This window comes from Podarcis liolepis (genome assembly GCF_965112155.1).
Source record: "Podarcis liolepis genome assembly, chromosome: Z".
Classification (NCBI taxonomy): Eukaryota; Metazoa; Chordata; class Lepidosauria; order Squamata; family Lacertidae; genus Podarcis; species Podarcis liolepis.
The window spans coordinates 11,460,646-11,488,557 of record NC_139570.1 but is presented as its reverse complement, the minus strand read 5'-3'; the positions used below and the strand labels follow the sequence as shown (position 1 = coordinate 11,488,557).

Sequence of the window (27,912 nt, the reverse complement as noted above, 5' to 3'; positions counted from 1 at the left end):
AATGTATTTTCCTGGAGGCTATAAATGACTACTCATTATTATGTTTATGCTCTGCCTCTAGTATTGGAGGCAGTGATGCTTCCTAATACCACTTTCTGGAAACCACAGGAGAAGAGTGGGCTCTTGTGCTCAGGTCTTGCTTGCAGGCTTCCATTAGACATCTGGCTGGCCACTATGAGAAGAGGATGACAACAGGATGCATATTTCTCTAAGTATATACATTTTTGTATTCAGTTTCGCCTGGCTACATGCATTTTTGCCCCCAAAATGCAATTTGATACATCATTTTCACTAATGAATGCATTATTCAGTTGGATAACTGCATTACAAAATTTGGAAAGTGCAGATTTTGAAGGAGAGCCGTGTTTTGTTTATATATTGGTTTGGAAAGTTCAAATTTGATCACCACTCAGGAGGATTATTAATATCCCACCAGAGATGGTTGGGCATTTTCTTTTTTAAAAAAACCAAATAAATGGTGGAATTTATTAAAATGAATGTGCTAAGTGAATCAGAGTTAACTATAGTTGGAGACCAATGACCTAATTTACCATATGATTGCTGTGTCACTTATTCCTCAAAGTCCTCTGTCCTGGAATGTTTAGTTGGTAGGGTCGGGTGGTTGATCTTGAACAGTAATTCATACACACTATAACCAATTAATCCATTGGCTGAATCAGACCAATGTGGTCAGATTAGCAGGAATGGATGAATCCTGTAATTTTTAGTTTCTCTCAGTTTTCCAATCTTAAAATCAGTTCCCTGTATTGCTGGCTGAATGTTGCTGGATCTTCCTTAAATCTTCTGAATGGGATAAAGGCAGGCCTTCCCCATCCCATTTTTAGAATGAATTAAGATTATTGGGAGGATTATTTGTCCCATTACTTTCATTCAAGGGCCACCATGCTCCCCCCCCCCCCCGAATTGCCTGGATCTTGAGGATTAAAGACAAAGTCATGGCTAAAACAAGGAGTCCTGGAGGGTGCTTCTTGATTTTATTAAAGACCCCCCAAGCTTTCCCTCCATCATCTGAGCACTGTACATAATGTAAATAAAAAATACCCATGCATATACTAAACCATGGATCAGGATAGAAAGCTGTAGCCTTCTCTCTCTCTCTCTCTCTCTCTCACACACACACACACACGTGTGTGCATGGTCAGGAGGCAAGATATTGGAACGAAAATACATTTGAAGCATTTTGGAAAGCTGTTAGTGGTCTCTATGGAAATCTGACACAGTGCAATGAATCTGGCGGGCTGGCAGGCTGGGGTGCTTGAAGCAGTTCCTCACCCATGTTCAACCTGCATGCTTGTAAATGAGAGCAGCTATGACAAATGCTTTGAATCTCCAGTCACCTCCTTCCAGGAGAAACAAAGCCTGCATAAGTTCCACACGCCTGAAAGTTCATTTCACTGCTCAAAAAAAGCAAGGTGAGCATGACAATGTTTTTGACTTTTAGAAGAAGGAAAAGAAGAAATATGTCACTGTGATCCCAATATCTGAATATATATTTATTTATTACTAATCACAATTTATTTGTACCCACCTCTTTAACTGAAACTACCCAGAGCAGCAACAATATATGTCACTATCTGCCTGCCTGTATTTATTAATTATTTCATGGCATGGAAAATGGATATGTATGGTGGGTGGGGGGTGGGGGGAGAAAAGCATTTAACTAACTCTGAAATCACAGCACTAACACTTGGAGTCGCATTATAGATACAGATTTCCCTCCATAAATATGACATACAAGGCAATCTGCAACTGTGAAAGTCATTCAAATACATATTTATAGCAATCAGGAACAGAGAGACTGGAATGCATTTTTTATTCTCCTTCAAAATCAACTGAAGGTTTTATTGCTAATGCTTCCCATTACGAGCAATCTGGAGATTGTGATGGGCCTTTTGTAACATGACCTCCTGAGGTTGCCGTAGAGCTTAGCTATCAGAAAACGCTGTTCCTGGTGAACCTATAGAGTAGCCTAGTTCAGCATTCTAACAGTGCAAACTTGTTCACAGGTGCAGTCCAAGTTGACTACAGGAGCAGCTCTATGCACAAACGGCAGGAATGGTGTAAATTAAGCTGGCATAAAGTTATACCAGAGCTTCCATCAGCAAGGTTGCTGCTGATCTGCCTCAGCCTTGCTTTTAAATAAGCATTTAAAGGAGTGTTATACACTGGGTTGGCAGATCACATGACCAAGCAGATAGGCTTAGTATCCACCCTACATTCCCCACTATTGGTCCCACCTTCTCCACACCCCTTTTGGGGGACTTACACTGGCCTCAGCTGAGCTGGGGTGAACAAGCTGCACTGGTGCATCTTTGGCTGAGCTAGGATTGGGGACTTAAGTCCAGCTGAGCCCAGCTGTGACAGGAATCAGCTGTCTGAGCCACTGCATCCAAAGCTGTTCATCCCAGTGGATCTTGCTCTAGGATTGCCTCCTACATAGCCATTTTGCAAGAAGCCCTTCAAAGGTTTGTCGAATTAAAAGGGTAAGGTGCACACCTTATTGCACTCTGTACTTTGCAATCTATGCAGGCCAGTGCAGATGCCATTCTGCACACTGAGGCAATCGTCTCAGGTAGTAGATAAGGGAATGGCAAACCATGCTCACCCCACAGGCTCAGCACTTCCCCCCTCCAGCCTGGCAAGGTTGGACCTGCCTCTCCACCTCTTATCTCCCTGTGTGTTTCATTTTATGTTTATACAATGTGTGGGCGACATTTCTCTAATTCTGTCTTTTGCATTGCCTGCCACTTGGATACAGCGCAACGTTTTTAAAGCAGAGTTCCACTTTCCCTACTGTAGACCACATTCTCCACATTTGAGGGCATAGAACAGCATACCCATCGACATTTCTCCAATGAAAATAGGCACGTCCCATTCCATAATGATAATTTCACTATTTATACCCCACACATCTTACTGGCTTGCCTCAGCCACTCTAGGCAGCTTCCAACATATATAAAAACAGAATAAAACATGAAACATTAAAAAAAAACCTTCCCTATACAGGATTGCTTGGGCGGGGTTGGATAACTCCATGCCCTCCAACATTTCTCCAATGAAAATACGGACATCCTAAGGAAATGTGGAATATTGTGGGATCAAAGCAGAAACTGAGATGGCATCTCTAAATCAGGGATGTCCCTGGAAAATAGGGTCACTTGGAGAATCTGGAAAAGTTGTAACACTGCAGTGTTTTCTTCTCTTCTTTCAGTAGGAAGTCAGTAGGAGTCAGAATCCTGAAAATTGTACAGCCAGCTTTGCTAAGGGAAATAGCCACATTTTACAGCCGCTGTAATAATGCAAATCATATCGGGAAATGAGCAGTCATATCCATGGACATGACAAATCACACCTTGCTTCCCCTGTGTGTCTGTGTCCCAGGGGGCAGGTATGGACCCTCTTGTTTCAAGCAGAATATTTGAAAATAATTATGAATTTTGGAAGTGGCCCTGCTCTCTCATCCCACATTATAGTGCTACTTTGGGACATTTGTTTGGCCTGTATGGCTTCACTGTCATTTTTGTGTGTGTGTGTGTGTGTGTGTGTGTGTGTGTGTGTGTGTGTGTGTGTTTCCTTTTAGGCTTATCCATGATTTAGTAGTTAGCTCCCAAAACGTCCTCCTGAGTCACAGGGTACCAGCTTTCCCTGCAGTCTGGAGATATACAGCTATTACTCCAGTCAGCCTTGCTCTTGGGTTTATAGTGGTTCTTTTAAAAGCTTCATATTTTATTCCTTCAGGGACTGCTGAGATTTTTATGGAGAAGGGGCAGGCAGCCCAGCCCACTCTTCTATGCTGGCACAGATGTTTGAAAGCTGTTGCTGATGTTGCCCTTCAAGTAACAAAAGGTATTTGGAGTCTGTTCAGGGACCAGTTCCAAGATTTTGGGGATGGGTCTCTGATATGTGTTATAAATGAGGAAGGTGAAACATGCCCATTGTCTGAGTGCAAATCATTGTCCTCTTACAAATTACCAAAAGAGGGGAAACACATCATCAACAACAAAGATGACACAGATTTGCATAAAATCTGCATATCCTAATTTATTCATTTACATTATTTGTAAAGATTTCTTACCAGGCCTCCATTATAAGCTCCCTCAACAGGTTACAATGCTAGCGTTACTCTCTGCACTTCTAGTCTTTAACTGAATTCCCCACACAACAACCGCTATTTAATGGAGCAGAACCAGATACATGGAATGCAATCATGCATTTCACATGTCATCTGTTTAGGAAAAATGAGAAATGGGAGACACTGAAATTGACGTGTTCACCTAGTCCTAGGAGGTGCCAAACGAAACCTGCTCCCAGCCAGGCTAATGGAGGAAGCCTCCCTGTCTCACTTCACCCTTTGATGTAACCTGGTAGAATGGCTGCTGATAGAGGCTGTTCGGGTCCCCTTTATGTAGCTTGCCATGTCCTCTCTCAACATCAGCCCTCTTTTAGTTCTTATTGCACACTCACACACAAGTTCATTTTATTAAAAATACAAGTAACTCCGTGCTCCTAGCATATTATGTTACTTCTCAGTCTTCTCAAGCAACCTTAACAACTGTTGCCAAAAGAAATGTAACAGTTGTTTGGGGATTTGAGTTTTATTTTTGTGCAATGGTTTTGTGATACATGGTTGTTTTTTCTGGTGTGCGTGTTTTTTTTTTTTTTTACACATACTTGATGGATTTGTCAAAATAGCTCTGTAATTAAAATTGAATGTAAGTATAAGAATACATTACTGCCATAATTGCATGGTGCTATTTTGGCTTGTAATTGAACTCAGAAAGCTGACAAAATTAAAAGAGAAAAGACCTCCCCTGCCCCAATTTCCATGGAAACAAGAAAAAAAAGCTATATCCTGATATTGTTGCTTGATTCGAATGAACCCAGCTTTCTGCAAACCCACAGCTAGACCTACATAGAGTTTGTTTCTGGTGACAAAATCAGAGGCCCTGGACCCAATCTATGCCTTCCCAAGGCCCCAGAGGCTCATGTGGAGAGGGAAGCTTCATAGGTAGATCTGACCCTAACACGAGGCAAGCATTCCTGGATGACTCTTGGAGTTTAAGCACCCTGAATAGAGTCAGCCCTGACTGACTGTTGTAGATGTTATTAGATGTTTCAAAACTGTGCATGAAGATAGGGTTGGCATCTGGGGCCTGTGTCGATGTCTCAGTTATGTGGCCTATTGTTTCGGGCGAGTAGCTGTTTTGGGTTGGGAAGGAGATGTCTATGAACAAGTACAGGCCAGTACCCAAGGCTTGTGAGAGAGAAGTATAATTGTCCACTAAGGGCTGTTAGTAACTTGTGACAAATTTGAGTGGTTTCAGCTGGGAGCTGTTAAGTGACGAGAAGTAGAGTTCTGCCATTTTCACATATTGAGTTGTCCTGTAGTGGATTATTCTTTGACACCAGCCTGACCTTGATTATCTGCTTCCCCAACCTCTCACATCATTGGGTAGGTGTCATAGTCTGAGGAATGCCTGGTGCAAATTCCTGAGTTGTGAGTCTCTGTATGATGAACCTGAACAGATGTGATGGTATTGTAGGGCTTGTTTGAAGACAATGCTTTTTGTGTCCCCCTAGGTGAAAGCTGAAAGTGGAGTGAAGCATGTAAGTGGGTTTGCAGTATCAGGTGGTGCTTAGATCAGGATGGCTGGAGAGGAAGGTTGGTAAGGCTTGTGGACTCTTGTCAGTAGTATCAGCGCATTTGCCAAGAGGGGAAAGTGGTCGGAAAGTAAGCATGTACTAACCTCTCCTCTCCTTCCAGTATTAGCACAGCAATGCCACTTATAGGAGGCCAGGCACACACTGCTGCACCTCTCCATTGGCTACCCCTGGCTTACATATCCATTAGGGAGTAGCAGAGCAGCATGCAGAAATGGAACCTCTTGTGTGGATTGGTCTAGGCTGAGGTCAAAGGTGATGTTAAGGTTATTAGAGCCCTGATGGAACTGTACTAGCCCAATGGGAGATGCATTGCTTAAAAGATTGGCCAGTAATACTTCTTTCAAAAAACCAAGTTTGCACTGGTGTTGATGCCTGTCAAAGCTCAACTGGGAAGTCATTCAATGGGGCGAGCACCACTGCAGAAAGAGCCCTATTCCCACCTGCCATAATTCATAGGGGAAGGGGATCTGGAGGTCATGAGGTTCTTTCGTCAGAATGGTGAAGCTGCTTCATCAATTCTCCTAGCTTCAACCACCCTAGGATCATTTGAAACTTAAAATGATCTCTCCCCTCCACTACTTCAACACTGTAAACTGTTGCCTGCAATTACAGAACAACTCCATTTGATGCCTTCCTGACAACTGCTGAGGCGCTCTATATTATTATTTTCAAATCAATGCTTAAATGGATAATTTGTATGCGCCAGTGAGCTAGTCAAAAAATTCACAATGTGCCTAAAAATATCTATTGTGCCAATGGGTAAATCCTGGCAAGTCACTGAATCAAAAGGAGCATGACAGAGGTGATTGGAGGATGTAATGGGAATAATTAAGCTGTTTTCTGTTTTCATTGTAGGGGTAAAGTATGTGTTTTTTGCCGAAATCTAAAAACTTGATGAAAAACCCGAACCTTGTTCTGATGGTGGCAGCTCTCATTTCCTCAATAACTAATTAATTCTGACACCCCAAGCAACAAATCAGAAAGCTCTGAATATTCAGTGTGTGATTTGTACCTGATTTGCAACAGCCTCCAGTTTTGCTGTTATTTAAAATTCAGCATTCAGGAAAGCCTGGAATATAAAGGCAGATTGCAATGCCTCAAAGCCACCCTGATGAATTGGCACAATAGGTGGGAGGTACAGTACTGATCGTCAGAGCCCTGATGACAGCAGACAGCATTGTCCACTGCAGTTTGGAACAGGGGAATCAAGAGCCACACAACCAGAGCTGTGATTCCACTGGGATCTACCATTCCAGAATGCAGGAGGGTCACCCTTTGGAATGCTGCATTATTTGAATGCTACAAAGGCTCATACATTTTGGCACCTGAGGCAAACCAGAAATTGGTGGCCCTCTGTGAATTGTAGTTTGTTAAGGGTGCTTATGAGAGCAATGGATCACCTCACTGGCCAGTTTTCTTTCTTTCTTTCTTTCTTTCTTTCCTTTCTTTCTTTTTATAAATATTTTATTAAATTTCCTCTTTTATAACAAATTACAAATAACAATTGTCCAATTTTACATTTTACGTTGTCTCTCCCCCCCCCCCGCCGCCCCCGGTGACTTCCCTCATTTCTCCCTTTCTGGTTTGTTACAAAAATTGTTATCTTCTGCATGTTAATATACATAAAATGTCATTACATTATCTTCCTCCGTGTTTTAATTAAATAAAATTGTGGGTGTTTATTCAAAACCTGCCAGTGAGTCCAATTCTTTAAGTCGTTTTTGTAAATAAATTGTAAAAGATTCCTATTCATTTTTAAAGTCTCTATTGTCCTTTTCATGCAATTTATCTGTTACTGGCCAATTTTCTGGGGGGGGGGAATAAGCTACTGGAATGAAATGGTTGGAGATAAGATCCCCTCTACAACCTATTTTCAACTATATGACTCTGCACTATACACAGACAGACAGAGAGTGTGTGTTCCTCCCTCTCTCTTTTCTCCGTTCCTTCATTCTCTTTTCCTCTCATTTTTCTTTCGTTCTGTGGTGTCCTCTATTTTATGCACCCTAGCTTGGTTATTACTGTTGCTAGTATTATTGGTTTTGTTTCATTGCTCTTCTCTCTACTGGTTTCTCTTTCTCTCTGTGTGTGTCTTTTGTATTTAATTATGCTAGCGTAGTTTCTAATGGATGGGATACGGTGGCTGAGTATGGGGACACATCTGATGAAATGTGTTGTTGTTTTTCTTCCCATTTGTTTTCAACCTTCTACTGTTTGGGCACCTCCCAGAAGAGAGAGAGAGAGAGAGAGAGAGAGAGAGAGAGAGAGAGAGAGAGAGAGAGAGAGAGAGAGAGCGCTATGATGAGACAGCACTAAGAAGTCCGAAGTACATGGCAATGCAAAAGTGTTCATCAGAGCTTTATTTAAAAAAGAAAACGGGAGAATGGGGGGGATAGAAGAGCAAGAAGCAGACAAATGCCCTTCTACATAAAAGACCCAACTCCACTCTAGGAGGAGAAAAGGAGGGATGGGGTGAAAGGAGAGAGGAAGGGAGGGAAGAGAGAAAAGGGTAGGCATGACTATTCAACATTATTTATTATTGTTAAATTTGTATACCACCCTTCATCTGAAGATCTCAGGGAGGTTCACAAAGGAACATCAGAAGAGCATCTTCACAGGGTCCATATCCCAGGCATGATGTCAGCGCTCCATCAGGAGGCTGAAAATGGAAATATACCCAGTGTCTGAGCAAAAGCCTACCTACATCGTAATCAATAAAGCTGTGGCCAGTTTTAAATCCTGTAACATTATATTATCAAGTTTGTTTACATCTGGGGCTGCTCTTGGGAGTCTGCCCCCTGGGGTGGGGGTGCTGCAAGTGGGTCTGCAATTCCATACCCTTGATTTCAGCCTTCTTTTAAACAGCAAAAAGCCATCTGTGCCCGTCACCACATCTCCTGCTAATGAAGCCTGTGATTTAATTTTGCGTTGTGTAGAGCAGCACTTCCTCATGTCTAGCCTGAACCTACTGCCAGTTAATTTCTCTGGGTAACCCGTTTCATAGAATTATGAGAAAATGAATAGGTTTCCTCTGCCACAGCCTTTTCCATTTTCTAGTAGTTGTTTTTCTGCCGAAAGCGATGATCTACTCTCTCTTTATGTTTTCAGAATTCTCAGTATGCCTTGCCTTTTCCTCATTTTTGGAAGTCAGGGAGGGGGAGTGTGCAATCTTGTATCTTTTCACATGGCAGAGGGGATTTGTAAGTCAACCCTGTGTGATGTGCATTCATCAGTGCTATGGAAACCCCACACTTATTTTCTCCGAATATCGAATTAAGATGCAGCAGTGACCTTTCTCTCTTTCGTGTGCAATTGCATGTAAACTATATGATTATTTCAGACTGCCTTATCATTCCTTCTGGGCTCTGTTGGTACACATAGAGATGAGCCAAATCCATTTTTTAAAAGAAATAAAACCAAACAAATTTTTTTTTCCAGAATGCAAAGGTCAGACCTAAAAAAAACAGTTAAGGTATAAGAATAATGAGGCTGCCAGGGTTGCCTACAAGGCAGCTTGTGTTGTACGTTGACACGGTGCATAAAGTAAGTGGATGCTTTTCCAGTTAATTTATCTTAATTAAATGTGGTTGTCGGTGCCCATTGGGACTGTTAGGGTAGAAGACAGGGAGCCCTACAGTAGGTGGCAACAGAGTCATCCTCCTCCCTGCAGAGGGCAACATAGAGACTAAACTGAAAAAGCAAACTGACAGTGCCAGTCTCTGAACTGATTTGCCCCAATGAACCAGCCTTTACTGTTAATAAATTTTAGCCAGTATGCCAGCAGCAGATAGGAATGCTGATATGCTGCACACAAGAGCAGATAGGTTGCTGCCCAGTCAAGTAATTGTGGCTGACCTTATAACCCAGCCAGTTCAGGAGAAAGCAAGAGGCTGACTTTGCGGAGTGGTGGAACCACGTTGCAGCCAGAATGAACTATGCTGTCTATTTTTCCTCCTGTCCTCATGCAGACTTAAGCAGCTTCTTATTAGGGGTGCCTGCACAATGACCTCAAGGATCTCAGGCTGAATCATGGTACATCACAAACCTGAACTTCCTTGCCTATGAAGCAGGTTCATAATCTCTTTCCAGCATTCCTAAAGCACAAAGAACAACATAATTTATCATCTGAACCTGCTGCAAAAATATTTCAGCATGCAAAAATACTCCTGCCATGCCCCCTTCTCTGTACCACCCACTCCCAGAACAGGAACTACTGCCCTGCGTCTTGTTGTTGTTTAGTCGTTTAGTCGTGTCCGACTCTTCGTGACCCCATGGACCAGAGCACGCCAGGCACTTCTGTCCTCCACTGCCTCCCGCAGTTTGATCAAGCTCATGCTAGTAGCTTCAAGAACACCATCCAACCATCTCATTCTCTGTCGTCCCCTTCTCCTTGTGCCCTCCATCTTTCCCAACATCAGGGTCTTTTCCAGGGAGTCTTCTCTTCTCATGAGGTGGCCAAAGTATTGGAGCCTCAGCTTCACGATCTGTCCTTCCAGTGAGCACTCAGGGCTGATTTCCTTCAGAATGGAGAGGTTTGATCTTCTTGCAGTCCATGGGACTCTCAAGAGTCTCCTCCAGCACCATAATTCAAAAGCATCAATTCTTCGGCGATCAGCCTTCTTTATGGTCCAGCTCTCACTTCCATACATCACTACTGGGAAAACCATGGCTTTTACTATACGGACCTTTGTTGGCAAGGTGATGTCTCTGCTTTTTAAGATGTTGTCTAGGTTTGCCATCGCCTTTCTCCCAAGGAGCAGGCGTCTTTTAATTTCGTGACTGCTGTCACCATCTGCACTGATCATGGAGCCCAAGAAAGTAAAATCTCTCACTGCCTCCATTTCTTCCCCATCTATTTGCCAGGAGGTGATGGGCCCAGTGGCCATGATCTTCGTTTTTTTGATGTTGAGCTTCAGACCATATTTTGCGCTCTCCTCTTTCACCCTCATTAAAAGGTTCTTTAATTCCTCTTCACTTTCTGCCATCAAGGTTGTGTCATCTGCATATCTGAGGTTGTTGATATTTCTTCCGGCAATCTTAATTCCGGCTTGGGATTCATCCAGCCCAGCCTTTCACATGATGAATTCTGCATATAAGTTAAATAAGCAGGGAGACAATATACAGCCTTGCCGTACTCCTTTCCCAATTTGGAACCAATCAGTTGTTCCATATCCAGTTCTAACTGTAGCTTCTTGTCCCACATAGAGATTTCGCAGGAGACAGATGAGGTGATCAGGCACTCCCATTTCTTTAAGAACTTGCCATAGTTTGCTGTGGTTGACACAGTCAAAGGCTTTTGCATAGTCAATGAAGCAGAAGTAGATGTCTTTCTGGAACTCTCTAGCTTTCTCCATAATCCAGCGCATGTTTGCAATTTGGTCTCTGGTTCCTCTGCCTCTTCTAAATCCAGCTTGCACTTCTGGGAGTTCTCGGTCCACATACTGCTTGAGCCTTCCTTGTAGAATTTTAAGCATAACCTTGCTAGCATGTGAAATGAGTGAAATTGTGCGGTAGTTGGAGCATTCTTTGGCACTGCCTTTCTTTGGGATTGGAATGTAGACCGATCTTCTCCAATCCTCTGGCCACTGCTGAGTTTTCCAAACTTGCTGGCATATTGAGTGTAGCACCTTAACAGCATCATCTTTTAAAATTTTAAACAGTTCAGCTGGAATACCATCACTTCCACTGGCCTTGTTATTTGCAGTGCTTTCTAAGGCCCATTTGACTTCACTCTCCAGGATGTTTGGCTCAAGGTCAGCAACCACACTACCTGGGGTGTACGAGACATCCATATCTTTCTGGTATAATTCCTCTGTGTATTCTTGCCACCTCTTCTTGATGTCTTCTGCTTCAGTTAGATCTTTACCACTTTTGTCCTTTATTATGGTAATCTTTGTACGAAATGTTCCTTTCATATTTCCGATTTTCTTGAACAGATCTCTGGTTCTTCCCATTCTGTTGCTTTCCTCTATTTCTTTGCATTGCTCGTTTAAGAAGGCCTTCTTGTCTCTCCTTGCTGTTCTTTGGAAATCTGCATTCAGTTTCCTGTATCTTTCACTATCTCCCTCGCATTTTGCTTGCCTTCTCTCCCCCGCTATTTGTAAGGCCTCGTTGGACAGCCACTTTGCTTTCTTGCATTTCTTTTTCATTGGGATGGTTTTAGTTGCTGCCTCCTGTATAATGTTGCAAGCCTCCATCCATAGTTCTTCAGGCACTCTGTCCAGCAAATCTAAATCCTTAAACCTGTTCCTCACTTCCACTGTGTATTCATAAGAGATTTGGTTTAGATTGTATCTTACCTGTCCAGTGGTTTTTCCTACTTTCTTCAGTTTAAGCTTGAATTTTGCTATAAGAAGCTGATGATCTGAGCCACAGTCAGCTCCAGGTCTTGTTTTTGCTGACTGTATAGAGCTTCTCCATCTTTGGCTGCAGAGAATATAATCAATCTGATTTCGATGTTGCCCATCTGGGGATGTCCATGTGTAGAGTCGTCTCTTGTGTTGTTGGAAAAGCGTGTTTGTGATGACCAGCTTGTTCTCTTGACAGAACTCTATTAGCCTTTGCCCTGCTTCGTTTTGATCTCCAAGGCCAAACTTGCCAGTTGTTCCTTTTATCTCTTGATTCCCTACTTTAGCATTCCAATCCCCTATAATGAGCAGAACATCCTTCTTTGGTGTCACTTCGATAAGGTCTTGTAAGTCTTCATAGAACTGGTCAATTTCAGTTTCTTCAGCACTAGTAGTTGGTGCATAAACTTGGATTACTGTGATGTTAAAAGGTCTGCCTTGGATTCGTATCGAGATCATTCTATCATTTTTGAGACTGCATCCCAGTACAGCTTTCGCCACTCTTTTGTTGACTATGAGGGCCACTCCATTTCTCTTACGGGTTTCTTGCCCACAGTAGTAGATATGATAGTCATCCGAACTGAATTCGCCCATTCCTGCGTCTAGTACCTCCCAAAGCCCAGTGCTCCAAGAGATGGGTTAATCTCAGAGGCCAGCATTTCCCCTGTTATGCCTGAAGAGATCTCTGGGGCCTTGGTGCACACAGTCCAGGGCTGATCACCAGGCTAGGTTCCAAGCACTAAGCTTCAGGCTCCCCATTGAACCTTTAGAGATGGGCTCCCTAATATTAGTCTGCTGTCTGCCAGTGCAATACAGGATTGAGCTCCAAGCTGAACTGCAATCCCTTGAACTCTGTTGAATTGTGAGCATGGGTTATTTGAGGGGGGATGCATATTGGTCAATCAAACATTTGAAGCAGCTCTAATTATTTTTAAACACAGATTCTCAGAGCTAATTAGCTTCTGAACTAAATGCAAAGTGTTTGAAGATGGCACTTGCATCCCTTCACATATAATACACATGCATAATAAATACATCAAAGTGCAAATCAGCCCTGGAGGGTGGCATTGCACATGCAGCTTCCTCTGTTGTACATGTGTGCTGGGAACAGAAAGGAACTGGCTGAGCTTGTTTTTTGTCTTCATAAACTGAAATTAGTTTCTGTGACCTCAGATATTTATTAGTGATCGACCTTTCCCTATTTCTTTTACATGAGAAAACACCCCATCACACACACACACACACACACACACAGAGCATTATGCAAGGATTTGAAGCATATGGGTTGAATCATTATACTCAGTAAGGTCAGCATGATTGCAGCAGAAGGGTATAGCCAGCTTTAATGCAATCTCCTTGACACCAGTTCAAGTCCATCACGCGTCGTACCCCTGCAAATAATTCCCTTGTAAAGTATTTGTCAGAAGTGAAATGAGTTGGGAGTCAAAGCCCCACAGCTCCGCTGAATATATGACTAGCATACTCTGACTGGCAATTGCCATCCAAGAATGTCACTTTTAAAGTTGTCCTTGGAAAGGGATGTCACCCTCAATCAAAGCTTCAGCTCAGTGACAGGAAAATTAGGATGGCGCCTGCAAGAGACTCAACTCGACCCAACAGGGACACTGAATGTTTTCAAATAAGATCATATGGGGAGTTAAATTCACTCTGTCCCAGAAGCAATATTGGTTGCAATCACCCTGCGCAAAGACTCCGCACGTATTTTAAAAAACAAAAAACCATTTATTTCCAATTGACTAGTTTGCAAATAGGCAATCCTTGATTATACAGTAAGACTGTCCATCAATCAAAGAATTTAGCTGGTCAATTGCATTTAAATACATCTGTGTAGTAATGAAAGATCCCTACAGGTGCCTCTTCCAGATGATGAAAGAAGGGAAAGAGCATAAAAGTTGATAAACAAAAGCTACCTCTCATCATATGATGGAAAGCTCTCTCTTTAAAAAAAAAAAAATATCCCAGTTGAGATAACATATCAGAACCCAAACTAAGTAAACAAACATGCCCTTAATTCTCAGACACACTGATTAAAAAATATTCCCTACTGACTAACTCAACAGAGGGGGGAAAATTAATTGGCTTAATCTAGCTATTAAACTTCACAATCATCAAGCTGAACATTTTGATTGAGGGTGACATCCCTTGCATGGTCATATTTAAAAGTGGCATTATTGGTTGGTGAGTATGCTCTGAGTATACTAGTCATATATTTCTTGTTCTGACTTCCAACTCATGTCAGTTCTGACAAGGGTCTCTTCACAGGACTGGGAACCTAGGAAACTGCCAGCTGCCTACACTCACTGGTAGCAACTCATCATGTTTTCCCGTTTCAGGCAGGGTTCTTTCCCTGCCTTATTTCAAGATGCTGTGGATCAAACTTGGGACCTTCTGCAGGCAAACCACCTGTCCTACCACTAAATCAAGGTTCTCCTCATGACTATCTGGATGCAAACTAGGTGCAGGGGAGAAGGCCCAGACCCAGTGGCCTTCTGCATTCACTGGATCCAGCTTCCAGTGCACACTGAGGAAACTTGTGACCAGAGAGATGCTATCCTGTGCTCTACTGTCCAGCTCTGGCCCAAGAAGATGGCTAAAAATAACTACCGTATTTTTTGCACCATAACACTCACTTTTTTCCTCCTAAAAAGTAAGGGGAAATGTCTGTGCGTGTTATGGAGGGAATGCCTACGGGTGGCATGCCTACGGATTTTCCTCCTCTAAAAACTACGTGCGTGTTATGGTCGGGTGCATGTTATAGAGCGAAAAATACGGTAAGTTAGGGTGTTTTGTTCCACCAATAGACCAGTTCATAGGAGCACAGGAAGCTGCCTTATACTGGTCCATTTAGTTCAGAATTGTCTACAGGGACTGGTTGTAGTTCTGCAGATGCAGGCACCAACTGCAGATGCCAGGGATTGAACCTGGGACCTTCTGCAGGCAAGAAAGACGCTCTGTCACGGAGCTGCAGCCCTTCAGCCCCAAAGAAAAGGTCACATAACATTCCATGACATTTATAGAAGCTTCTGATCAAGTGTGCTTCTTGCCTTGGGCAACAGGGAGACCCGCTTTTGCCCCAGACACTCTGGGCAGCTTCTAGCATATACAAAAACAGAATAATGTATTAAGATTTAAAAATTTTCCTATACATAAACTGCAATTGCCTAGCCTGCATTTCCATAAGAGTCATAAGACACAAAGCTTGATTTCAACCTTAGCTTAATTTCCAGAAGTTAAGGTTCATCAGACCTTGGCAGAGGTCAGGGCCCAGGAAAGACAGGCTGTCCATCCAAGTGGGTCAGAAGCAGGTGTTTGATGTAAAGCAGCCCAAGGTCTAGGCATAAATCCTTGATACCAAGGAAGCAATCAGAGGGACTAGAAGCAACAGCTGTACTTGAATGATCACATCTCTGCTTAGTAAGTCAAGATTATGAATGAGCTTCATGCATCTGCACACAGCCACTTCTTCCTTTGTGTGTGCTGCAAACCACCCAGGAAGCCACCACTGATAGCTTCTTGTCACATCTAAACCAGGAAATGACGACTTGTGAATAAGTTAGGATATAAAGCATAGCTGTCAACTTTTCCCTTTTCTTGCAAGGAATCCTATTCAGAATAAGGGAATTTCCCTTTTAAAAAAGGGAAACGTTGACAGCTATGATATAAAGTTGACCTAACATCTTTGCCTTTCTGTCTTATTTTGCCATAGTTTCCAGGTGTAATGGGGAGGCATAGTTTACTGGAGCTACTTGGCTTGTTTCCCCATTTGCACCAGGTGAGGAAGGGACGCGGGTGGCGCTGTGGGAAAACCTCAGCGCCTAGGACTTGCCGATCGCATGGTCGGTGGTTCGAATCCCCATGACGGGGTGAGCTCCCGTCGTTCGGTCCCAGCTCCTGCCCACCTAGCAGTTCAAAAGCATGCCAGTGCAAGTAGATAAATAGGTACCGCTTTATAGTGGGAAGGTAAACGGCATTTCCGTGTGCTGCTCTGGTGCCGGTTCGCCAGAGCAGCTTTGTCACGCTGGCCACGTGACCCGGAAGTGTCTGAGGACAGCGCTGGCTCCCGGCCTCTAGAGTGAGATGAGCGCACAACCCTAGAGTCTGTCAAGACTGGCCCATAAGGGCAGGGGTACCTTTACCTTTACCTACCAGGTGAGGAGCAAAGTAGCTGGGTGCAGATGCAGGAGGCTCATTCATATCCTGGCTGAAAAAGCTGAGATGTGATGGTTCTAAAGCGATCGTTCAATGTACTCGCACCAGAATCAACTTACCCAGAGAAGCAAGCTCCAAAAGCTGGGCTTTATAGGGCCTGAAGTCAGCAAAATAGCTGGCTGACAATTACACAGGTAGGCTAGTACTCCAGTGCAGGGAGTTGCCCTCAAAGGACAAAACTCTGCGAGTGAATCAGGGCACTAATTGTGCAAGATGTCTGACTGCAAGGGCCCTCACTGCAGTGAAGGGAACTGCTGGCCAGTGGCATCAATGGGTCCATCTTGAAAGCTTCCCTGCTCACATCAGGGAAGAGCATGAGGCTCTTAATCTCAGGGCCATGGGTTCGAGCCCCATGTTGGGTAAAAAGATCCCTACATTACAGAGGGTTGGACTAGAGGACCTTCAGGACCCTCTTCCAACTCTACAATTCTATGATGGTTCTATGATTGCTGCATTGCTGTGCTCATGGCGGGGGTTATCTAGCAGGGAAATGGGGAAAGAGAAATATGGGGAGAAGTCACATGAAACAGAAAAGTAGGGAAGAGAGGGAGAAAGGGGGGATGATACAAAAGGAAAGTGGGAGAGAAGGGGATAAAGAATGCTCTCTCCAAGGAAGTTCCTTTTTAACCAGGCCTTTGGTTGACCTGATCAACATCCCATACCCTTTTAAAATGTGGCTCTTTGGGGGGGGGGGGCGGTATTATTGGGTTATTACTTTTATTTTTATTTTATATACTGTGATCCTTTTATGTGAATTGCGCTGAGACCTCCGAGTATAGGGCGGTATATAAATTCAATGAAGGAGAAGAAGAGAAAGGGGGGGAGAGAAACTGGTAAGCAAAGTTTGTGAGAAAAAGAGAATAGCTTAAAGAAAATGGGTGGTGCACTGTCAGCTCGGGTCTCATCTACTGCCCCAACCCACCCTCCTATGCATCCCTGAGAGATTCCCCCTGAAGGAATGCGGCTTAGTCATGCTGGCCACATGAACCGGAAGCTGTACGCCGGCTCCCTCAGCCAATAAAGCGAGATGAGCGCTACAACCCCAGAGTCGGTCATGACTGGACCTAATGGTCAGGGGTCCCTTTACCTTTACCTTTATACCTCAGATTTTGATCAAAATTGCTGTACTGGATTATCTCACATGTCAAAGTCACTGGTGTGAATAAATATTTCCTATGCCCTATATTTTCCAAGTTATGAAGGGGAGTGAAAATTAAGGAAATGTTATACAGTGGTATGTCTGGTTATGAACTTAGTCCGTTCTGGAGGTCTGTTCTTAAGCCGAAACCATTCATAACCCGACGCACGCTTTTGCTAATGGCGCCTTCCGCTGCTGCTGCACCGCCAGGGCGCGACTTCCGCTCGCATCCCAGAGCAAAGTTCACAACAAGGGGCATCTACTTCCGGGTTAGCGGAGCTTGTAACCCACAGTGTTCACAAGGAGGACAGTACGTAACACCAGTTTCCACTGTATACGTGCATGAATAAATTCACTTCTGGGCCCCTCTGGGATTAAGAGTCCTGAAGCTTTTCTAGTTTCCTAGTAGATCTGCCTCTGAGCCCTTATAATAAAAAAGTATCCCACCCACTCCCTTACAAAGTCAGACAAGTCAAGGTTAGCTTACAAGATTGGCAAAAGGAAAAAAGAAAAGAAAAAGAAAAAAGGTCCCACTTTCGCACCTACAATGATCAAGCTTAATATGAGAATGTAACAGGCAATAAACATGGAATTAACACTAAGAGACTAGAATTGAATCCTACTTAACACAATTAATTTGAATCTAAATGTGCACCAGAAATAAAAAAGCACAAATCTACATATAAAAAGGGACAAACTCCAATATAATCTAATCAAGTAATAAAAGGAGCTATTTTCCACTTTCTCTTTAATTTGCAGATATTTCCAGTTCACTCACTCCTATAATTTATTTTCTTGTGCATTAGGGAACTAACTAATTTTTTTAAAAAAATGAAATATAGAAACACATTTTCCATAAAATTGCATATAACCTTCTGCTAGGTGTAAAACTAACTTGACAAAGCAATAAACAAAACAGAAAAAGTAGCTATTAAATCCCAATGGTGAAATATTTCCCTTATCACATTTTTTCTTCTTCTTTTTTTCTTTTGCAAATTGCTCAGCTAGCTTGCTGGTTTCAGGTTCCTGCTTAATTAAAAATGTGGCCTTGTTTAAGTAACACTCTCATAATTTGTGTATCAAACTTTTGACACAAAACCATTAAAATTCATAAATATTGCTGTCCAGTGGAAATGAAATTAGGTCTGTATTCCCACTTAGGTGTACCTTGTCAACATTAAGAGAAGCCCATCTATTGCCATTAGCTTCAATTTACATAAATAAATATGCCTGCTTTGTGGTAAATTAAAAAACAATGGATTACCAGCTGTATTGTGAAGAGTTTTGGCACAGATTCCCAAGTCTCTAAGCTGCCCATTTGCTACCAAGCCTAATTTGGGGTGTTGCTACTGACATCTAAAGCCCTATACAACTTGGGGCCCTCTTAATTCATCAGCTGTCTTCTCCCCTATAGTCCAGTCCATCCACTGAGATCTGCAAATAAGGTTGTTCCAGCACCTGTGCAGGTACATCTTCTAATGACCAGGGGGCAGTCCTGTTCTGTCCGGCCTCCAGAGCCACCTCCCGCTAAGGTACAATGGGCTCCATCTGTGACAATGTTCTGGTGCATGCAAAAAAACTAGCTGTTCACCTGAGCATTTTTCACAGCCAAGATTTAAGTGGTGACTTAGAAACACAGGGAGCTGCCCTATACTGAGACTATTGACCCATCTAGCTCAGTATGTACACACTGATTGGCAGTGGCTGTGCAGGATTTCAGGCAGGAGTCTTTCCCAAGACATGCGTGAAGATGCTGGGGATTGAACCTAACCTGAGATGCTACAGAAGGATAGGTACTTGGATGAATGAGTTTCCTACTGGTATATCAGATGAACGGTTTACCAGCTCTGTAAGAATTGTGGAGTTAGGATTGCAGAAGCACCTTGCTAGGCTGAAATCATTCCTGTTCTCCTCTCCAGTTAAACAAACCAAACCAAAAATCATCCAGGTAATTGCAGCTGAGACAGCTTCTTCGCTTCATTCATTCCAGCATACTCCCCAGGAAACAAAAGTTAGCAGATGTCTTATCAATAAGCACCAGCCATTTCTTCATCTATAGCACTCTTCGAGAGCCTAAAGACATGGAGAATTAATCTCTTGCATTTGCCAGATGTCACAGGAGCAGGAGCTGCTTCTTGATCCACTTGTCTTCTTCCCTGCCTTGGGTTATATTCAGCACACTTAGTATTAGCTCAATGGCTTTTTATGTTGATTATCATCCTGTTGTCATAAATAAGAGGCTGGCGTGCATAAGAGATGCAATTAAGGGCAAACAACATCAGATGCTGTGGGAGGAAAGGTCTCGTTGAATACCACTTCAGCTTTGAAAATGCCCTTTGCATTGATAAAATCTGTAGCACTTCACAACCGTTACTCACCAACAGGCGAATGTTCACATGGCTTTAGAATCTTATTGCGCCTGGATCTTCAGAGTGCAGTGGTGGTCGGGGATGCTTTTCACCAGTTCTAGATGGGGAAATAGCTGTTTAAAAAAAGTTCTATGAACGAATTACATTATGTATAAAATGCAAGTACCATAGAAGAATGTGAAAGGGTAATGGGGTCATAACAAAAGAGGTCTCTCATGGGAAACTACCGGCTGAACAGACACCAACAGGACACTTTTGAAGGAAGAGTTAGGGGAAGCCCTGTGGCTCAGTGGTAGAACATCTGCCTTGCACGCAGAAGGTTACAGGTTCAATCCCCAGCACCTCCAGGTAGGCTAGAAATGAAATCACTGCCAGTCAGTGTAGACAATACTGAGTTAAATAGACCACTTGTCTGACTCAGCATAAGGCAACCAGGAGAGAGCCCTACCCAAAAGCCTGGAGAGCCATTGCTTTTCACTGTAGGCAGTACTGAGCAAGATGGACCAATGGTCTGATTCAACATGAAACAGCTTCCTGTGAATCTGGTGAACCTAATGGAAATGGACACGACTTACTTGGGCTGAAGAAGACAGGTGCTTTGGTGCCAGAGGATATTCAAGGTGATCCCTCTCATTGCTAAGTCCAATTGCATCTTTGCTCTGAGTCACTGTGAAACCTGGCATTTTCACAGGTTTCAAATACTTATGACAAACATATTAATAGCTGGCAACCAGTGGCAGGCAGAGCCAACTGTGAATGCAGCCGCCCTTCCTCTGAGTCAAAAAGCGGATGAAATGACACAGCAAAGTAAGGTATATATCAGGTTTGTGGGATGTGCAGACATGAACTGAGGTAGCAGCAGGGCTGGCCCAAGACATTTTTGCACCTGAGGTGAAACACAAAATTGCATCGCCTTTCCCTGCCAGGAAAGAAGGGGTGAGTGAATATCTACATTATGAACAATGGGGGAATAAAGATCAGGAACAAGAGTAGGAGTAGACCGTGGGAGGAAAAATATGAATCTCTGTGACCCACGTGTGTGGGGTGAATAACAAAATAATTGGCTGCGTGCCTGGATTCAAAATGCAGGGCTAAGCAGACTCTCCCACAGGAGAGAGTCCTCAGTAGCAAGTTTAACCTCACAAAGTCAAGCAAGCAGCACAGTGAAGCCTTAAGAATGTAGGCTGTTAAAGATTTTGTCCCATTTAGTCTCTTTGCAAAGTGCTCCCCTCTTTCTACCCTTCTTGCAATGAAAAGACCACACACTTTTTAAATATTTTACTTACAAAATGTTCCAAAGGTCAGGTTCATGCATTTATCCAAGCAGTAGCAAAGAGAACACCGACAGAATGCTCTTGGGCAGAAAATACAGGAAGACAGCTTCAAACACATGTTCTAAGCTCGGAACTTGCTTTAGGCATGTATTCCTTGGTCAGTTAAATGGTGTAGAGGGAGTGAGAACAGGAAGAGAAGGCTTCACTTCCTCTCAATGGAAAAGACAGGGCATGACCTAGCTGAGTCTAGGACTCCAGCTCTATTGTCTTAACCCCTTCATGCACTAACTGGCAATCATACATAGTTATGTTTGACTGCAATTTCCCACAGAGACCAGGAGCACCTCCTATTTCTTTTGACAGCAGCAAAATTGACTATAGTTGAATTTTGGAGATCCTTAGAAGCAGATGTGACAAAGGACTGGCATGAACAAACCTGGCAACTGGCTCTCATGGATAAACTGGCTCAGTGATTAAGAGACAGGAGGACTCAGCACACATCCGAATTTTGTCCCTAATTTTTTTGTACAATATGCTGCTCCTCTTGTACATGAATTCTTCATTGGTACATAATTATCCTGGAAAAACTCTTCCATTTGACTGACTGTAACTTGGAACACACTACAGTAGTATTGCTTTCCCCTGTCTCCTTTGTTGCTGCTATGTTTCCTTTCCTATTGCTGTATGAAATATAAAAGCAATATGAAGTTATCTTTTTTAAAAATAAAAAAAGACAGATTCACCCATCTATGCCTTGGAGAAACTGTTGCAGAATTTCTCCTCTCTCTCCCGCCCCTACCTCATTTCCATGCCCAAAAATACTGTGGGATATTTAAAGAGGCCATTTCAGAACAACCCTAAAGAAAAAAGGATAGCAGCTGCTTGATGAAAAGCACAAGCCTGTCCTTACAGATGACCTCCACAAGTTTTAAAAATATGAGGATCTTATTAAGGACAGAAAACAAAACACTACATACAAAAGAAACCCTGGGTTTTTCTAATTTGTTATTGATCTTCTGAAACAGTGCAAAGAGAGTTTTAAAAGACTCATAAATACTGAGATCAAAAACTGCCTTAAACACAAATATTTCATAAAGTTTTCCCAAAAGGAAGACACAATTGCTTTTTTAAAAAGTCTTCCCTAGCCCACAAACCTTAAAAAGTTGGATCATGTTGTGACTTCTTCCCAAAATTGTTATGATCGGTCACTTTAGACTTCCAGGCAAAGCCACATAATTTTTTTAGTCATTTTTGTCCAGTGATGCACTCTTCTTTCCAGCTTTTAGCATATGCCATTCTTACAGTTGGGCTGCAATCCAGGCCCAGTTGGTGCAATTCAATGCACTCATGTTGCTGCCTCCATCCACCTTGGGTATTAAGATAGGCAGAGGTGGCCCTCTTGGTAGCTCCGCCACACTTAGATGTTTGGGGGTGGCAGCCTGGGAGAGGGTCTTCGCTGTGACATGCGGCAAATTATGGAATTCCCTCCCCATAGATGTGTATCTGGCACTTTCTTTTTTTTCTCAGATGCTAAACATACATTTTCACACTGGCTTTTGACAGCTTAGATATGTGTCTAGTAGATTTGAGCAAAGCCCAGATCCCTCACCAAACTGGGAAGATTCAGACAGATTTGAGCTTTGGCCAAATTGGGCTGAGACAACTCCAGGTTGCCCCAAGGCAGGCCTGCCCACTCAAAGCAATGCAGGGCCAAAATGCAGGGCTGCTTTTGAGGCGGGACACAGGGGAGAGAAGGCAGACTCTGCAAAGAGCAAAACAGGGCTGTTGGAAGAGGGCTTTCAAACTGCTCCTCACTACATTGTGGCTATGCATGCCTGTTCCCAAAAGGGGAGCAATCCATAGTTAAAAGTAAGGTAAGGTAAAGGTAAAGGTAAAGGTAAAGGTACCCCTGACCATTAGGTCCAGTCGTGACCAACTCTGGGGTTGCGGTGCTCATCTTGTTTTATTGGCTGGGAGAGCCGGCCTAAAGCTTCCGGGTCATGTGGCCAGCATGACTAAGCCACTTCTGGCGAACCAGAGCAGCGCACAGAAACACCGTTTACCTTCCCGCTGGAGCAGTACCTATTAATCTATTTGCACTTTGACGTGCTTTCAAACTGCTAGGTTGGCAGGAGCAGGGACTGAGCAATGGGAGCTCACCCCGTCGCGGGGATTCGAACCACCGACCTTCTGATCGGCAAGTCCTAGGCTCTGTGGTTTAACCCACAGCGCCACCTGCGTCCCATAGTTAAAAGTAGAAGTCGGCAAATGTGTCCTCCTTTTTGCTCTTCAAAATATGGCAACCCTAGCTTGTGTGATAGCTGTGCTTCTGGGGCTAGTCCTTTGAGCCCTTCTCCTTGATGTTCCTTGTCCTTGTCTCCATTGCTCAACAAAGAGGGACAACCACTGTTGGGACAGACAGCCACTGTTGTCTGTCACAATCATCTGGCATCCTGTTCTGTTGCATGGAAGTTCCATTAATCTGCCACACCAAGAAGCCATTGATAAACCTATTAAAGCTAACCGCTATTTATTTACAGTTGAAAATTCCACAATTTAACCATGCATTGTATGAAGTATTGCCTACACCCTCATATCATGAGTGGGAAGAGGTAGGTGCCCACTGATCACAAGATTTCTCTGTTTTTCTCCTCCTTCTCCCCCCCCCCCCACGTTGAATGTTTTATTACAGTCAAGGAGGATCCAGAAAGAACTGGATTTTCCTTGTGCAATTTAAGTTATTTCTCCCATGTTGCCTTGACATTCCAGCATGCGATGATGCATCTCGTTAGGACGTAGGTGGGATTTTCTCACAAAGAAGCTACATGGGATTTGGAGTGGGTGGGCAAAAAGAGTGCCGAATCTAAGAAAAGGTTAATAAGACTATATAATATCATCTCACTTTAGGGGGCTGGAGGCAGATTGGAAGAGTGGGAAGTGGGGGCAATCTGAAGCAAATGCTGAAGAAATAAGAGTCAAGCTGCTATGGAAACGAAGGAGATGGAGGGGGGAGTTGAATCTTTCTAGAGTAACGGCCACTGCAAGACTTTTAGGAGCAGGAGATGATCTGAAAACATTTTTGTTTTTTAACCCCTGGGCAACTTTTTTCAAACTTTAATGATCTTGATGAAAGATGGGGATGAAAATAGCTGTGCAAGTGTGGGTAGGTGGCATGGCACTGTCTCTCGCTGGAGAACAAGGGAGGAAACCTGGCTACCTGAAACAGGATAGCTAGCATAGATAGAATGGAGGTTTCTAGAAAGGTCTTTTTTCCCTTGGGCACTCTTTAATTAGCTGCAGTCACACAAGCAGAGCAATCCAAACCCTTGTTGCATCAGATGGAGGGGTGGAGGTGAGGGGAGATGTTCCTCTGTTGGTGTAGCATTCCCACTGCCAAAAGTGTGTCAATGCTCCTGCTTCAGAGCAGAGCAGAGGAAGGGGCAGGACTGAGCTGAGCTCCCCATCCTTGACCTGAAAGACTTTAATTCTGCAGAAAAAAACACAATAATAATATTAACTCCCATGTTCCTGCAATGTGGGGTTGAGTCACACTGATGCAGCTGTCTCAGAACCTAAATCATCAGCAACTCCAAGAAGACCCCAAGGCCTGAGTGAAGAGGTACATCTTCAGTACCTGATGGAACCAGAGGATAGAAGGTTATTGACGGATCTCTAGAGGCAGCACGACAACTGAGGAACCCTCAAAAACATCACCTTTCATGCCGTTAGTGGCAGTGTTGCCCCTGTAGAACTCAGCAGGGAGAAGGATGGGGACAAACCTAGAATGAGTTAGCTCCACCTATCATTGGCTCTGGCTCCACCTACTGCTAGTCTCCCCGCTGTCCAATGGATACCAGCCACCACTGCGTCCCTCATCCAGCTTCCAAAAATTCTAAAGGCATTGAACATACGATTTCAAGCTTAAACAAAAATAGATTTTATCAGGCCTGACAGCAAATTCCACACAAGTACGGTTTTTGAAAGGATGCATGGAATATGACTGGGTTTGGGAGACTGACTCCCAGCTTAAAGCCTGCATTTCCTTATTGACAACCTTCTAGTGGCCAGTTAGCAGGACCAGGAAAAATGTTGGTGGGCCCAGAAGAAACTGGGCATGGCACAACGGCTGGGACACCTTCATATAGTAGGTTATGTTCCAACTACACAAAACCCAGAGGTTTCCACACACAAACACACACATACATAGCACATACCTCACCATCTGAGCAAGGAAGAAGCATTATCACAATTCAAGGACAACTTCCAGGCAAGTAAAAGCACTTGAGGAAGACCAGTGAAGGGTGTGGCCCTGAGGCAAGTGTATGTGCTCCGAGGAGAGTCTCAAGGGTGGGGTCGAGAGGCCTGGGGGAGGGGGCACATGTGGCCAACAGGATATCCACCCTGTGATCTTTGGATGAAGGACAGGATAGCTCATTCAGTAGAGTATTGGACTCTTAATCTCAACGTCATTGATTTGAGCCCCACATTTGGCAAAAGATTCCTGCATTGCAGGGGGTAGGGATAGATGATCCCTAGGATCCCTTACATTTTGATGAGTCTAATTAATAAATAAAATAATGATAAAATGGTCCCCACCTAGAATACACCTAGACCCCACTATCTATATGGGCCAGACTTTGCCCTCTGGTAGTTTTCACCCATGAGTTTTTTGTGCCCTGTATTCAACAATGCATAAAATCAGATCTGCTTAGTAAAATGTGCATTCATTCTGTGTCTTCTTAGTTGTTAACTAACCTAATCTTCCATTTTAAAACCAAAGGTGGTCTGGTGGCAAAAAGAAAGGCAGGGAAAAAACCTGGCATGTGATGAGTTGATCCTTTCGAAAATGTTTTCCGCACAAGACATTTCTCACCATATGCTTTACAAGTTGTTTGCTAGCAATGTGGTGGATGCTAATAATATATCCAGTACAAATTCTGCTGGTTTATTTTTATGATTCAAGCAACATTTGGTTTATCCATTTGAAGACAGAGAATTTACACACACACACAAACACACAAACACACAAACACAGCCTATTTCTGAACTGTAGAATCTACAGGATCTGAACTGTAATAGGATGGGGTCTTTAGGAGTCATCTCATTCACTTTCAACAGACAATATCTCCAGGACTCATATTCTGCCCTTTTTTGATTCAGCCAAAGGGCCAAGGTACATTGGTTTTAAGCTAACATTAATTTTCTTTAAGGTTGAAATGAATGGATTGCCTCTATGCAGCTACATGTGAACTTTCCAGAAAGAAAGGATAAGCCTGTTGCACCAGGTTATGCTTGTTCCAATAGCATTCAGGAAATTGGAAGATGGGCATCATCAGCGATCCGAATGTTCAAAACAAACTCTCATAGCCTCTCCTGCATCTGGCAGTTCATTTCCTAATATCCTAGTCAAAACTAAATAAATAAATATTAGGACATATTTGCACTAAGATGCTGGTGGATTTTTGTGACAAGAAGAAGAAGAAGAAGAAGAAGAAGAAGAAGAAGAAGAAGAAGAAGAAGAAGAGTGGAGAACTGAATTTAAGACTGGAGAAGCAAGAAGCTAAAATTTGCTCATTCCTAGCATCTTCATCCTGCAGGAGCATCTTCACACCCATCATTTCCAGCTCCAAGGGCCTTCTGGCGGTTCTCCCACTGTGAGAAGTGAAGTTACAGGGAACCACTCTGTGGAACGCCCTCTCAGCAGAGGTCAAGGAGATAAATGACTATATGACTTTTAGAAGACATCTGAAGGCAGCCCTGTACAGGGAAGTTTTTAATGGTTGCTTTTTAATTGTGTTTTTAATATTTTGTTGAGAGCAGCCCAGAGTAGCTGGGGCAACACAGATGGGTGGCATATAAATAATAACAACATCATCATCATCATTGGAAATAAATTCCAAAAGGTTTTGTTTGTGGTTTCCTGGTTGTTTGGTTTTGGGGGGAAGATCTCTTACAACTTCAAGAGGCACAAATCCTGCAACTGCACTGAAAAAAATGGAGGAGGCACTTAACATCCCCATACTTACCCATGTCATTTCCTCTTCCTTGCTTCCTATAATTGTCTGAATAGCCTTGTAGGATGTCACACTTACAGGTTGCCATGAGCCCCACAGTCCTGTCAGGATCAAGCTTGAGTTAGCAGGTTCTAGCAGAGGAGGAGGAAGAAGCTGGTGGCTGAACTGTGGAAACCTGAGTTGGAAGAGAGGGAGGCTTTAATTGTTTTGGAGGGGGAAGAATGGCTGGTGGTTCTCTCCAATGACCTGCCTTTGGACCTTCCTAGCAGAGGATGGCAAAGCAGGGGGCAGCATCCACTGAACAAGAGGGTTCATCCAGTTCTGAACTTCTTGCCCTACTCCTGAATCACAGCTCCTGGGTCATCAGTCTGTTGCTGAACCTTTACCAATTACTTGAATGAATATAGATCTCTTCCAAGTAAGAGTCCCTGCCTGCATGCATTGGGTGGAAGCCTGGATATTTAGCAGAATGTAGAATGCGCACTCATTTCTTTTGCCTTTCTGGCTTCTTGTATTCTGATTATTAGTATTATTTCCCCCTGTCTGTCCCTTTCAACTTTTCCAGCCACTAAGCTTTTCCAATCACTGCCTTCCCACTTTGTTCCACTCAAGTCCAGATTGATATTTCCTTCCCAGCCATGAAATAGTCTGTTCCTGTCACCCGGTGTTCAGCACGTACGGTCAACATTTCTCGGCAGAAGAGAGCAGTCAGCAGGAGAGCTTGTTTCTCGCTACATAATAAATGCTTTGGCACCAGTTCTGGGCATCCATCTGTTTTGCCAAAGACTCTGCTAAAGACAAGCTTTAGGCTGGAGGAGAAAAGCAAAGACTCCCATAAAATATTGTTTTCATTAT

At 43.3% G+C, this 27,912-nt stretch overlaps 2 long non-coding RNA genes across 3 annotated transcripts; one reads left to right on the top strand and one right to left on the bottom strand.

The window, feature by feature from the left end:
• LOC310698910 lies at positions 1-27,171 on the bottom strand. 2 transcript variants are annotated; one of them, XR_014521811.1, is made up of 3 exons: positions 27,070-27,171; positions 19,779-19,866; positions 1-172 (listed from the first exon to the last, which is right to left on the bottom strand). It is a non-coding gene; the product is annotated as an uncharacterized lncRNA (long non-coding RNA). The 2 variants fall into 2 exon arrangements; XR_014521812.1 differs by lacking the exon at positions 1-172 and adding an exon at positions 18,263-19,685.
• On the top strand, positions 13,997-17,244 carry LOC310698927. Its single transcript, XR_014521829.1, has 3 exons — positions 13,997-14,658; positions 14,830-15,825; positions 16,203-17,244. It is a non-coding gene; the product is annotated as an uncharacterized lncRNA (long non-coding RNA).
• Positions 27,172-27,912: the final 741 nt, after the last annotated feature.